General features: G+C 50.5%; 1 long non-coding RNA gene across 2 annotated transcripts in view; it reads right to left on the bottom strand.

Annotated features, from left to right (window-relative positions):
• The window catches only part of LOC140479199 (uncharacterized), a 73,119-nt gene extending 58,788 nt beyond the window's left edge, over positions 1-14,331 (bottom strand). For both annotated transcript variants that reach the window (XR_011960973.1, XR_011960974.1), the window contains exons 1-2: positions 14,133-14,331; positions 13,913-14,028 (exon numbers count right to left, since the gene is read on the bottom strand). This is a non-coding gene — a long non-coding RNA (uncharacterized lncRNA). The remainder of the gene's footprint in view (positions 1-13,912; positions 14,029-14,132) is intronic.
• Positions 14,332-15,018: the final 687 nt, after the last annotated feature.

Here is a 15,018-nt window from a genome sequence, read left to right as displayed (position 1 = left end):
ACACGCAGTGAAGGGAAACACACACAGATACACAGACAGAGAGGGAAGGACATGCACACACAGCGAGGGAGGGACACGCTGAGACACGCAGTGAGGGAGCGACACGCACACACACAGCGAGGGAGGGACACGCTGAAACACGCAGTAAGGGAGCGACACGCACACACACAGCGAGGGAGAGACACGCACACACACAGCGAGGGAGAGACACGCACACACACAGCGAGGGAGGGACACGCACACACACAGCGAGGGGGAAGGCATGTGCACACAAATTGAGAGGGGGCACACACACACAAAGCGAGGGAGGGACACGCAAACAGACACAGTGAGGGGAATACAGACAGACACACTGCGAGGGACAGGAACACACACACACACAGCGAGGGAGGGACGCGCACATACACACAGCGGGGGACGGGGACACACACACGTAAAGCGAAGGAGGGACACGCACACATACACACAAACACAGAGCAAGGGACAAACACACACTCTTACAGTGAGGGGAATACACGCAGACACACAGCGAGGGAGGTACACGCACATACACTGCAAGGAGGGACACGCACACACCGCGAAGGAGGGACAAGCTCACACATGTCGAGGGGGAGGGCATGTGGACTGAAATTGAGAGGGGGCACGCACACACACAGCGAGGGAGGGACACGCACACACAGCGAGGGGGGATGCGCACACACAATGAGGGGATATACACAAAGAGCAATGGAGGGACACATACACACACAAACAAAGAGCGAGGGAGTGACACACGCACACAGAGCAAGAGGGACACACACACACAAAGCGAGGGTGGGATACGCACATACACTCCTAGAGGGACACACATTCTCACAGCAAGTGGGGGGCACACACACAGTGAGGGAGGGACATGTGCAAGCACAGAAACACAGACACATGCAGCGAGGGAGGAACTCGCGCACAGAAACACGCACATACAGAGCAAGAGAGGAACACTCGCAAACACACAAGCGAGGGGGGAGGCACACGCACACACACAGTGAGGGAAGGACACGCACGCACACACAGCGAGGGTGAGACACATGCACACACAGCGAGGGAGGTCCACACAAACAGAGCAAGAGAGGGACACTCACAAACACAGCGAGGGGGAGACACATGCACACACAAGAGGGAAGGCCAGACACACGCGTGCACATCTAGAGGGACACACAAACACACACACAGAGAGCAAGAGAGGGACACGCACACACGCAGCCAGGGAGAGGCATGCACACACAGCGAGGGAGGGTCACACACAAACACACACACACACAGAGCAAGAGAGGGACACACACACACACAGCGAGGGGGAGACACATGCACACAGCGACGGAGGGCCATGCACAGCAAGAGGGACAAACACACACACACACACACACACACACACAGCAAAGGGGGGGATCTCACACATACACAGCGAGGGAGGGACACGCACACACACACAACAGCAAGGGGGACACGCACACTCACAGCATGGGAGGAGACACACTTACACACACACACACACACACACACACAGCGAGGGAGGGACACGCAGTGAAGGGGGGGACACACAAACACATATAGTGAGGATATGACACGTACACACACACAGCAAGGAAGGGACACACACACACACACACACACACGGCGAGGGAGGGATATGCACACACACAGCGAGGGAGGGACACCCACACACAGGGAAGGAGGGACAAGTAGACACACGGCGAGGGGGAGGGCAAGTGCACAGAAATTGAGAGGGTGCACGCACACACAGCGACTGGGGATACGCACAGGCACAGCGAGGGAGGGATACGCGCACACACAGCGAGGGGGGACATGCACTCACACACCGAGGGGAGATGCGCACATACAGTGAGGGGGATATACACAAAGAGCAAGGGTGGGACACACACACAGCAAGAGGGACACACACACACATACACAGAGCAAGGGGGGAAAGTCACACATACACACACACACACATCCAGGGAGGGACATGCACACACAGCGAGGGAGGGACACACACAAACACACACACACAGAGCTAGGGAGGGAAGGACATGCACAAACAGTGTGGGAGGGACAGGCACACACAGCGAGGGACAGACATACACATACACAGCGAGGGATACACACACACACACACACACACACACACACACACACACACACGGAAGGAGGAACAAGCACACACATGACGAGGGGGAGGAAATGTGCACAGAAAGTGAGAGGGGGCACGCACTGACACGGCGAGGGAGGGACACAGGCACACACAGCAAGGGGGGACATGCACTCACACAGTGAGGGGGATGTACACAAAGAGCAAGGGAGGGACACACATACACACAAACACACACAAACACACACAGAGCAAGGGGGAAAAGTCACACATACACAGCGAGGGAGGGACACGCACATACACAGCAATGGGGACACACACACACACACACACACACACACACACACACACACACACAGAGCGAGGGAGGGACTCACACACACAGCGAGCGAAGGACACACAAACAGCGAGGGAGTGAAACGTACACATACAGTGAGAGAGTGACACACACACACAAACACACACACAGTGAGGCAGGGAAGGACACGCACACACACAGAGCAAGTGAGGGACACACACTCACAGCAAGAGAGGGACATGCACACACACAGCGAGGGGGGAGACACATGCTCACTCAACAAGGGAGGGCCAAGCACACACTCGCACAGCAAGAGGGACACACACACACACACACACACAGAGCAAGCGTGGAAAGTCATACATACACAGCGAGGGAGGGACACGCACATACACAGAGCGAGAGAGGGACACACACACACGCACAGAGTGAGGGAGGACGTACACTCACAGTGAGGGAGGGACACTCAGCGAAGGGACACACACACAGGCACAGTGAGGGAAAGACATGCATGCGCACATACACAGAGAGAGAGTGAGGGACACACACAGAGCGAGGGACGGGGACACACACACACGCAATGTGAAGGAGTGACATGCAAACACACACAGTGAGAGGGGGATACACGCAGACACACAGTGAGGCAGGGACACACAAACACAGACACACACAGAGCAAGAGAGGGACACTCGCAAACACAGCGAGGGGGAGACACATGCACACACACGCACAGCAAGAGGTACACATATACACACACACACAGAGCAAGAGAGGGACACGCACGCACACACACAACCAGGGAGGGATATGCACACACAGCAAGGGAGGGTCACACACAAACACACACACACACACACACACAGAGGGAGGGACACGCACATACACACATATATACACACAGCGAGGGAGAGACACGCGCACACACAGCGAGTGAGGGACACGCAGTGAAGGGGTGACACAAGAACACATACTGTGAGCATGTAACACGTACACACACACACAGCGAGGAAGAGATACACACACACACAGCGAGAGAGGGACGTGCTGAGACATGCAGCGAGGGAGGGACACACACACAGGGAAGGAGGGACAAGCACACACACGGCGAGGGGGGAGGAAATGTGCACAGAAAGTGAGGGGACACGCACACACAGTGAGTGGGACAGGCACTGACACGGCGAGGGAGGGACACAATCACACAGAGCAAGGGGGGACATGCACTCACACAGCGAGGGGAATATACACAAAGAGCAAGGGAGGGACACACACACACACACACACACGAACTCACACACACACACACAAACTCACACAGCGTGCGAGTGACGCACAGGCACAGTGAGGAATTGACACGCATGCATACACACACACACACACACACACACACACACACCGAGGGAGGGACACTCACATACACTGCAAAAGGGACACACATACTCACAGCAAGAGGGGGACACACACAGTGAGAGTGGGACACACACACACAGACGGAGGGAAGGACATGCACACACACAGCGAGGGAGGGATATACACCAACACACAGAGCGAGAGACGGACACGCACATAAACAGCAAGGGAGGGACACGCGCACACACAGGGAAGGAGGGACAAGCAGACATACGGTGAGGGGGATGGCATGTGCACAGAAATTGAGAGGGGGCACATACACACAGCGAGACGGGACACACGCACACACAGCAAGGGGGGACAGGCACTCACACAGCAAGGGGTGATGCGGACACACAATGGTGGGGATATGCACAAAGAACAAGGGAGGGATACACACTCAAAGCGAGGAAGTGACACACGCACACACAGCAAGAGGCACACTCACACACGCACAAAGCAAGGGAGGGACACGCGCATAGACACACAGCAAGGAAGGGGCACACACACACACACACACACACACGCAGCGAGGGAAGGACACTCACATACACTGTAAACGGGTCACACATACTCACAGCAAGAGGGGACACGTACATACAGAGAGGGATGGACACGCTCATGCCCAAGCACACAAACACAGACACACAGCGAGAGAGGGGCACGCACACACACAGCCAGTGAGGGACATGGACACACACACACACACACACACACACAGAGCAAGAGAGGGTCACGCACACACACAGTGAGGAGGAGACTCAGGCACACACAGCGAGGGAGGGCCACACACACACATGCAGTGCAAGAGGGAGACACACACAGAGCAAGGGAGTAACTCACACATACACAGCGAGGGAGGGACACACACACACACACACACACACACACACACACACACAGTGAGGAGGGACACACACACACACACACACACACACACACAGTGAGGAGGGACGCACACACACACACACACACACACACAGTGAGGAGGGGGACACACACACACACACACAGTGAGGAGGGGGACACACACACACACACACACACACACACACACACACACACACACACAGTGAGGAGGGACACACACACACACACACACACACACACACAGTGAGGAGGGACACACATACACACACACACACAGTGAGGAGGGACACGCACACACAGCAAGGGGGACGTACACACAAGTTGAGGGAGAACACACACACACGCACAGCGAGGAAGGGACACACACACACACACACAGCGAGGGAGGGACACGCAGTGAAGGGACACACACAGACACAGCGAGGGAAGGACATGCCCACGCACATACACAGAGAGCGAGGGACACACACACACAGTGAGGGAGGGACACGCTGATACACGCAGCGAGGGAGGGAGCATGGACACACACAGCGTGGGAGACACACACACACACACAGCGAGGGAGCGACACGCACACACACAGCGAGGGAGGGACACACAGCGAAGGAGGGACAAGCACACACACCACGAGGGGGAGGGCATGTGCACACAAATTGAGAGGGGGCACACACACGCAAAGCAAAGGAGGGACACGCACAAATACACACACACACACACACACACACACAAACACACACACACACAGAGCGAGGGGTATACATGCAGACACACGGCGAGGGAGAGACACGCACACACAGAGCGAGGGAGGGACACGCACACACAGACAGTGAGGGAGCGACACATGCATGAGAAAGCACACAAACACAGACAGACACAGCGAGAGAGTGACACACACACACAGACACACACAGACACACACACACAGCAAGAGAGGGACACACGCCCAGACAGCGAGGGGGGAGACACATGCTCACACAACGAGGGAGGGCCAAGCACACACTCGCACAGCAGGAGGGACACGCACACACACAGTGAGGGAGGAACGCACACATGCAGAGTGAGGGAGGGACACGCAGCGAAGAGACACACACACAGACACAGCGAGGGAAGGACATGCACAGTCAGTGAGGAAAGGACATGCATGCGCACATACACAGAGAGTGAGGGACACACACATAGCGAGGAAGCGACACGCACACACATAGCGAGAGAGGGACACACAGTGAAGGAGGGACAAGCACACACACCGCAAGGGGTAGGGCATGTGCACACAAATTGAGAGGGTGCACACACATGCAAAGCGATGGAGGGACACACACATACACACAGTGAGGGGGATACATGCAGACACACGGCGAGGGAGGGACACACACAGTGAGGGACAGGGACACACACACGCAAAGTGATGGAGGGACACGCAGACACACACACACACAGCGATGAGGGACACACACACACACACACAGCGAGGGAGGGACACAGACACACACAGCGAGGGAGGGACACACACACAGCGAGGGAGGGACACACACACAAAGCAAGTGCAACGCGCACACAGTGAGAGAGGGACGCGCACACGCACACACACACACACAGCGAGGGACGGACACACAGACACACAGTGAGTGAGTGATATGCATACACACACATACAGAGCGAGGAGAGGACACCCTCACACACTGCAAGAGGGGCACACGCACACACACACAGCGAGGGTTGGACACGCACACACACAAGAAGGTTGAGACACGCAGACACAGCGAGGGTGGGACATTGCTCAGAAAGCGAGCGGGGACACACACACAAAGTGAGGGATGGTGACACACAGACATACGCACACACAAACAAAAACACAGAGCGAGGGAGGGACATGCACACACACAGTGAGGGAGGGATATGCTCACACACATAGTGAAGGAGGGACATGCTCACACACAGCAAGGGAGGTACAAACACACAAGTGAGGAGATTTACACACACACAGCGAGGGAAGGGGATACGCACGCATACACACACAAACACAGAACAATGGAGGGACACGTGCACACACAGTGATGTGTCTCCTCGGACATGTAATTATCCAGCTCTCACTCCAGTCTGCGCCCTCACAGTGTCACCGTCTCTGTGACTCCCAGGTACAACTAGGCCTCGATCCTCAGGGCTGATTTATATTCTCCCAGGTGTGAGTCAGCCTCAAGCTCCTGCTCCAAGTTGCTCCCTCACACGGTCACTCCCTCTGTGACTCAGAGCTGATTTCGAGCCTCCTGCTCTGCTTTATATCCAACGCCAAGTCCCAGTCGGCCTTGACCCTCGCTGCTGATTTATATTCTCCCACTTTGTGCTGCTCTCTCTCAGCTTCTCTCCCCTTGTGATTCCCAGGTAATGGTAGGCCTCAAGCCTCAGCTGAGATTTATAACATCCCATTCCACACTGCTCTCTTACAGGATCGCCGTTGTGCCTGGAAGACAGTGGGAAAGGGGAGGATTAGACAGAGCAGAGGGTGTTACAGTGATTGAGGGAGCTGTAGGGGATGAAACAGGTTATCTGGGGAGCTCGGCAGACCTGCAGTATCTAAAGAACTTTACTGGAAGATACAGCGAAAGTTGCAGACACTGAACAAGGCAAAGGAAATAGAGAGATGGTGGCTTGTTCATGACTGAGCTTAGTAGAGTCTAAAGGGCTTCAAAGTTTGGGAGAAGATTTGTAGCACGGGTGCTCGTTGTTGTGGTTCTGTTCGCCGAGTTGGGAATTTGTGTTGCAGACGTTTCGTCCCCTATCTAGGTGACATCCTCAGTGCTTGGGAGCCTCCTGTGAAGCGCTTCTGTGATCTTTCCTCCGGGATTTATAGTGATTTGTATCTGCCGCTTGCGGTTGTCATATCCAGCTGTCCGCTGTAGTGGCCAGTATATTGGGTCCAGGTCGATGTGCTTATAGATTGAATCTGTGGATGAGTGCCATGCCTCGAGGAATTCCCTGGATGTTCTCTGTTTGGCTTGTTCTATAATAGTAGTGTTGTCCCAGTCGAACTCACGTTGCTTGTCATCTGCATGTGTGGCTACTAAGGATAGCTGGTCGTGTCGTTTCGTGGCCAGTTTGGTGTTCATGGATGCGGGCCGTTAGCTGTCTTCCTGTTTGTCCTATGTAGTGTTTTGTGCAGTCCTTGCATGGGATTTTGTACACTACATTGGTTTTGCTTATGCTGGGTGTCAGGTCCATCGTCCTGGTGAGTTGTTGTCTGAGAGTGGCTGTTGGTTTGTGTGCTGTTATGAGTCCTAGTGGTCGCAGTAGTCTGGCTGTCAGTTCGGAAATGTTCCTGATATATGGTAGTGTGGCTAGTCCTTTGGGTCGTGGCATGTCTTCATTCCGTTGTCTTTCCCTGAGGCATCTGTGGATGAAATTGCGTGGAGTTTGACCCCACCCCGCAGCTCACCAATAGGATAAACAACACACTGAGAAACCTACAATAAAAAACGGACAGATAACCAGGTTTGACCGACAGGGAATGAAAGCTGAAACCAACAACACCCCCAGATTCTATGGACTACATAAAGTGCACAAACCAGCCATCCCACTCAGACCCATCGTATCACTACCAGGGACACCATCACACAAACTGGCTAAAGAACTACAGCAGAAACTGAAACACCTGATCAGCGGATCCAGACACTCTGTACAGTCAACACAGGAATTCTTGGACATCATCAGAAATATACTCATAGACAAGGTAGAAACTATGGTCTCATTTGATGTAATGGCACTGTTCACCTCTATCGACAAAACCCGAGCCAGAGAAACAATAGCCAACCTGCTGGACATACAGAACAGACAACAGGACGTTGAACCTATCAACAAAGACGGCATACTGAAACTACTGGACCTGTGCCTCACAACACACTTCACATTCAACAACCAAATATATGAACAAATCAACGGCACACCCATGGACTCACCCATCTCTGGACTCATAGCAGAAGTGGTAATGCAAAGATTAGAACAAACAGTCTTACTGCAAATTCAACCCAAATTCGGGGTCAGATATGTGGAGGACACCTTTGTAATCATTAAAAACACAGAAATAGAGAACACACACCGGATCATCAACGCCACACTCACCGCAATCCGATTCACAAGAGAGTAAGAAAAGGGCAACCAACTCCCATTCCTAGACGTGACGGTACAGAGAACACCGAATGGAGAATTCACCACAAAGGTATACAGGAAAGCAACACACACAGACCAAGTCCTGATCTATGAAAGCAACCACCTCAACACACACAAAAGAAGTTGCATCAAGACACTGTTCAAAAGGGCCACAACACACTGCAGTACACCAGAACCGCAAAAAGAGGAAGAATGTATCCACCAAAAACGGATTCCCCCCGCAATTTCATTAGGGATTGTCTGTATGGATTTGTTAGACGACTGTCCTCTGATATTGATGAGGGCCGTGCAGATGATATGGTTTATATGGAGTTCATTCAGGTCTTTGACAAGGTCCCACACGGAAGGCTGGTCCAAAAGGGAAGATCCCATGGGATCCAAGGTCAGTTGGTAAATTGGCTCCACACATGGTGGAGGGTTGGTTTTGTGACTGAAAGCTTTTGCCCAGCGGATGTACCACAGGGATCTGTGCAGGAGCCATTGCTGTTCATTATGGACATTAATCACTCGGATGTGAAAGCAGACGGTAACATTAGTAGGTTTGCCGATAACATGAAAGGTGAGGGTGTTGTCCACAGTGAGGGGGATGGACTCAGGCTGCAGTCTGATATCGATCAGATGATAAACTGAGCAGAGTTATGGCAGACAGAGTTTACTTCTGGTCACTGTGAGGTAATGCACTGTGGGAAGTCTAATAAATGAATGATATACATCATGAATGTTAGGTCCTCCTGGAGTACTGAGGAATACAGGGACATTGGTGGGCAAGTCCCTGGATGTCTGAAGTTGTCAGCACAGGTAGACAGGGTGGGGAACACACCTGAACTGGGAACAGGAGGGGGACCCACATCCTGGTGGGGAACATTGCTGGAGCTGCTCGAGAGGATTTAAACTTGTCTGGCAGGGCTGTGTGACCCCAAAGAGTCATAAGGCCAGAAAGAAAGTTGAGGCTGGTAAATAGGTTCAACAGAGGAATATAAGTGGACAAGGCAGGCAAGAACATAGCAGACAATTATGGAAAAGTGGTGGATTAAACTGCAGTTATTTCAATGCAAAAGGCCAAACAGATAAGTTAGATGAACCCAGAGCATGGATGGGAACATGGGATTGGGATCTCATAGATATTACAGAAACACAGCTGAGGGAGCAACAGGACCAGCAGCTCAATGTTCCAGAGACAGATGCTACAGGAAGGAGAGAACAGGAGGCAAAACAGGAGGAGAGCTGGTGGGTTTGATTGGGTGAAACATCCCAGCAGTAACTAGAGGGAGGATTCATGTAGGATCACCCAGTTAAATGATATTAGTGGAACTGAGAAATAAAAATTGGTCATTAGTTTTCTACGGTCAGACTACAGCGATAGGCAAATGGAGATGAAGGAGCAAATATGTCAGGAGATTTCAGACATCTCTTAGAATAATAGGGTTGTAATGATAGGGGATCTTAACCGTTCCAAACCTGGACTGGGATTGTTACTAAGTAAAGCATTTGGTTAGAAGGAATTTGTTAAGTGTGTTCCGAAAACTCCCAGTCATTATGTAAGTGGCCCAACTGGAGCATGGGGCCAAACCTGACCTCCCCAAGGTAGGGAACGGGACTGAGGTGTTAGTGGGGGAGCACTTTGGAAAGTTACCACAATTGTATTAGTTTGAAAATAGCGATGGAAAAGGACAGGCCTGGTCCACAAGTTAAAGTTATTCAATGGAGCAAGATAGTATTAGACAGGAATTTTTAAAGTAGATCAGGGGAGAGTATTTGCAGATAAAGGGAAATCTGGCAAGTAGGAATATTTTAAAATCGAGATAAAAGGAGCGTTCAGCGCCAGTGTGTTCTTGTTAGTGTGCAGCTGAATGCTGACTGAATTAGGAAACACTGGCTGAGTTTCGAGGCTGTGGTCAAGAAAAAGGGGGTCACATGTCAGATATAACTGATATAACTGATTCTCCTGAAGGGAATCCCTTCAGGAGCATTGGGGCTGTAGAAATACACTTAGGATAGAAATCAGGAATGTAAAAAGGGGACACGAGATAGCGTTGGCAGAGAAAGTTAAGGAGAATCCAAAGAGACTTTACAAGTGTATTAAGAGCAAAAGAAGAGCTCGGGACAAACCCGGTCTCCTTAATAATCAATGAAGGCAACAATGTGTGAAACTACAAGATCCAAAACAAATATTTCACTTTGGAACTTAGTGTGGATAAAGACTGGGGCGCTCAAGAAACTAAACAGTGTTTGGCCTGACCACTATTGGAATAATGTGTGCAATTCTGGTCTCACTGCCATCGGAAGGATGTTGTGGAACATGAAAGTGTTCAGAAGAAATGACCAAAGATGTTGCCAGGGTTGGAGGGTTTGTGCTTCAGGGAAAAGCCTGAATAGGCTGGGGCTGTTTTCAGTTGAACATGGGAGGCTGAGGAGTTACCTGATAAAAGGTGTTTAAAATCATGGTGGGCATCGACAGGGTCAATAGACAAGGTCATTTCCCCAGGCGAGGGAAACTTTTCAAAGGGGTCTAAAGGACAACTGGCTCCCGCAGAGTGGATGGAATAAGCTGCCAGAGCAAATAGTGCAGGCTGATAGAAATACATTTAAAAGGCATGTGGATGGGTGTATGAATAGCAAAGGTTCAGAGGGATATTGGCAAAATTGTGGCAAATGTGACGAGAAACGTCATGCAGGAGTTGGTCCGAAGGGCCTGTTTCTGTGCTGTACATCTCTATGACTCAACGTCTTGAAATGAGTCCACATTATAGAAAAGGAGGTGCTGGAGGTTTTAAAACACAAAGGTAGATAAATCCCCAGGACCTGATCAAATGGATCTCAGGACATTGTGGGAAGCTGGTGAAGAAATTGTAGGGCCCCTAACAGAGATATTTGTATCATAGAGAGCCATGTGTGATAGGCTGTTAGACTGGAGGGTGGGATTGTGGACAGTGAAGAAGGTTTTCTGGGATTACAAAGGGATCCTGATGAAAGGTGTGAATGGCTGAAAAACTGTCGATGGAGTTCAATCTGAATAAATGCGAGGTAATGCATTTTGTACAACAAACCCGGGTAGGGCTTATACAATTAATGGCAAGACCTTCAGCAGTGTTGTAGAACAGAGGGACCTCAGGGTTCAGCTACATAATTCTTTGAAGTTTGTAACATGGAGAGACAGGATAGTTTAAAAAAAGGTGCTTGCCTCACTTGCTTTCATTGCTCAGTCCTTTGGATATAGGAGTTGGGAAGTCGCATTGAGATTATACAGGCCATTGGTGAGTCCTCTTCTGGAATACTGTGTCCAGTTCTGGTCGCCCAGTTATAGGAAGGATATTATTAAGTTGGAAAGGGTTGGGAGGAGATTTACTGGGATGTGGCTGGGTACGAAAGGCTTCAGTATAAAGAAAGGCTGAATAGGTTGGTATTTTTCACTGAAACCTGAATGTTGACAGATGACCTCATAGAAGTTTATAAAATCATGAGGGGGATAGATAGAGTTAATGGGAGTTGTATTTTCCCATGGACAGGGGAGTTTCAAGACAAGGCACTACATTTTTAAGTTTAGAGGAGAGACATTTAAAAAAAAGACTTGAGAGGCACATTGTTACACAGAGGGTGGGTTGTGTGTGAAATGAACTTCCCAAGAACCTGGGGACAATTACAATGTTTAACAGACATTTAGATTAGTACAGAAATAGGAACGGTTTGAAGGGATATGATCCAGAAACAGGCAGGTGGGATGAGATCTGTTTTAGAGTATGGTTAGCGTTAACTGAACAGTGCGGAGTGCGGTATGCCTCCAACTATGATTATAATGTTGTGTCATTAATTAAGAAAGGCTGCAAGAGAAAGCCAGGGAACTACAGACTGATGAGCGAGACATCAGGGTGGGTCTGTTGTTGGAGGTCATTCTGAGAGGTAGGCCGTCCATGCATTTGGAAAGATAAGGCCTGATTACGGACAGCCAGCATGGCTTTGTGCATGGGAAAACATGTCCCACAAGCTTGACTGGAGTTTGCTCAAGATGTGACCAAAATGATAGACGAAGGGGCCAAGGAATGAAAGATGGAGTTTAATTCAGTTGTTGGATTTAGTTCAGACAAACCAAGGAGGACTAACACGGGTAATGGTTGGGCCCTGAACAGTGTTGTAGAAAAGAGAGAGACCAAGGGGTGCAGTTACATTGTTCCTTTGACTGGCTTCACAGGGCGACAGGGTGTTGAAAGCGGCAATTGGCACACTTGTGAGAGCATTGGTGAGAGCATTGAGTACATGAGTTGGAGATATTGGTAACTCTGTCGTCAATATTTTTCCTGGGCAGAGGAGGCCACGGGGTGACCTTCTACAAGTTTATGAAACCATGTATGGTCTAAGTAAGGTGAATTGCCAAGGGTAGGTGAGTCCAAAGATAGAGGCATAAACGTGACGTGAGACAGCAAGGATTTAAAGAGGGAGCTGAGGGGCAACATTATCCACAGAGGATGGTGCATAGACGGAATGGACTGCCAGAGGAAATGGTAAAAACAAGTACAATTACAACATGGAAAAGACACTCGGGCAGGTACATGGAGAGGAGAAGGTTTGAAGGGATATGAGCCAAACACAGGCAAACCCGACTCATTCCATTTAGGAAACCTCGGCCGAAGAGTCATACCACACAGAAACAGACCCTATGTCTCCAGTTATTGGAGGAGGAGACTATCGAGACAAGGCATGTTGTAGAGACTGAAGCAAGTTACAGCGATACAGATGGTCATCTGGACTGGAGGTTTCAAATATGTGAAATAATTGGTGAGAGGGGAGGAGATGACAGAGATAGGAACTGTTATAGGAGTTAGAATGATTGAAGACACTGGTCCTCAATACAAGCCATAGATACAATGTTGGAGAGGGAATAGGGAACAGAAAGATCCCAGGCTGCATTACCACCCTCTCGTGGGAGGCCTGCTTTCCCCTCAGTTGTTCTGATGCTCCCTAAGAAAGCACAGGCCTGGACTGATAACTGGGAACTCCCGATGCTGTCTCATTGCAACAAAACTTGCAGCAGGCGTGGTGATTATTACTTTCTGCTCTGTGCACTGGAATGATCTTACCTGGCAGCAGGATTTATTGAAGACTCCCGACCTCCCTGACTTTGTCTTTCTGGCTGACCAACCATCATCCCAACCAGCAGTTGGCAAGTCTATTGAGTCTGGAACTTCATGAGTACCTGTAGAGGACACAGAAATAGGCAGAATGGGCAATTAGACGAATGCTTTGAGGGTTACACATATAGAATGGCACTGAGCCCACAGAGATCTGGAAAATCCTGACCTGTGTTGCCTCATCTCTCTGGAGTGGAGAATTCTGTTGGCTCATGATCTGGAGTAGCTTCAAAAGTGAGAGACGCTGACAGAGGCAGCAATTAGACCCACACAGTGAGGGATACCACATGGAAAGTTACCGAGTCACATCATCAGAATGCCGGGTCAAACAATTGTGCTGGAAGAAAGAGTTTTGATTCATGTTGCACTGGGATATACAAACTGTGAGCAGGCGAAGTGATGGCCTAGAGGCATTATTGTATGACAATTTATCCAGAAACTCAGCAAGTGTTCTCTGGACACAGGTTCAAATCCCACCATTGCAAATGATTGAATGTGAAGTAAATGCTTCAAAAACAATGTAATTAAAAACCTGTAAGTGAGTATTAAACAATTGCTGATGTTAAGAAAAATCCATCGAGTGCATTCCTGTCTTTAGTGAAGTAATCAAAGATGGGACTGGGATATCACAGGGTTTACAGAAACAACAGCTGAGGGAGGGACAGGACAGGCAGCTCAATGTTCCAGGGGACAGATGCTGCAGGAAGGACAGAAGGGGAGCTGAGAGAGGAGGAGAGCTGCTGGTTCTGATTGGGTGAAACATCCCAGGAGGACTGAGAGAGGATATTCCCGCAGGATCGCCCAGTGAAGCTGTGTTCGTGGGATTAATCAATAACAATTGGGCTTCCCTTTCCTCTGATTGTTCTACAGACCCCGAGAGCCCCGCCCTCCTGCACCTTGACCTTCTCAAGATGGCGGCCCTCAGGACCGCGCTCCCTCTTCCCTCAAACAAATGGCGGCCGTGACCCTGGGCCCCTTCCCTTATCAGAGACCGCCACCTCCTTACCCGGGCCTGGAGGGTCTTTTTCGAGTTATTTTTAACCTGTATCCAGGAA

Source organism: Chiloscyllium punctatum, chromosome 6 (assembly GCF_047496795.1).
Source record: "Chiloscyllium punctatum isolate Juve2018m chromosome 6, sChiPun1.3, whole genome shotgun sequence".
Lineage (NCBI taxonomy): Eukaryota > Metazoa > Chordata > Chondrichthyes > Orectolobiformes > Hemiscylliidae > Chiloscyllium > Chiloscyllium punctatum.
Note: the sequence above shows the minus strand (reverse complement) of the source record. Positions and strands in the feature narration are given on the sequence as shown.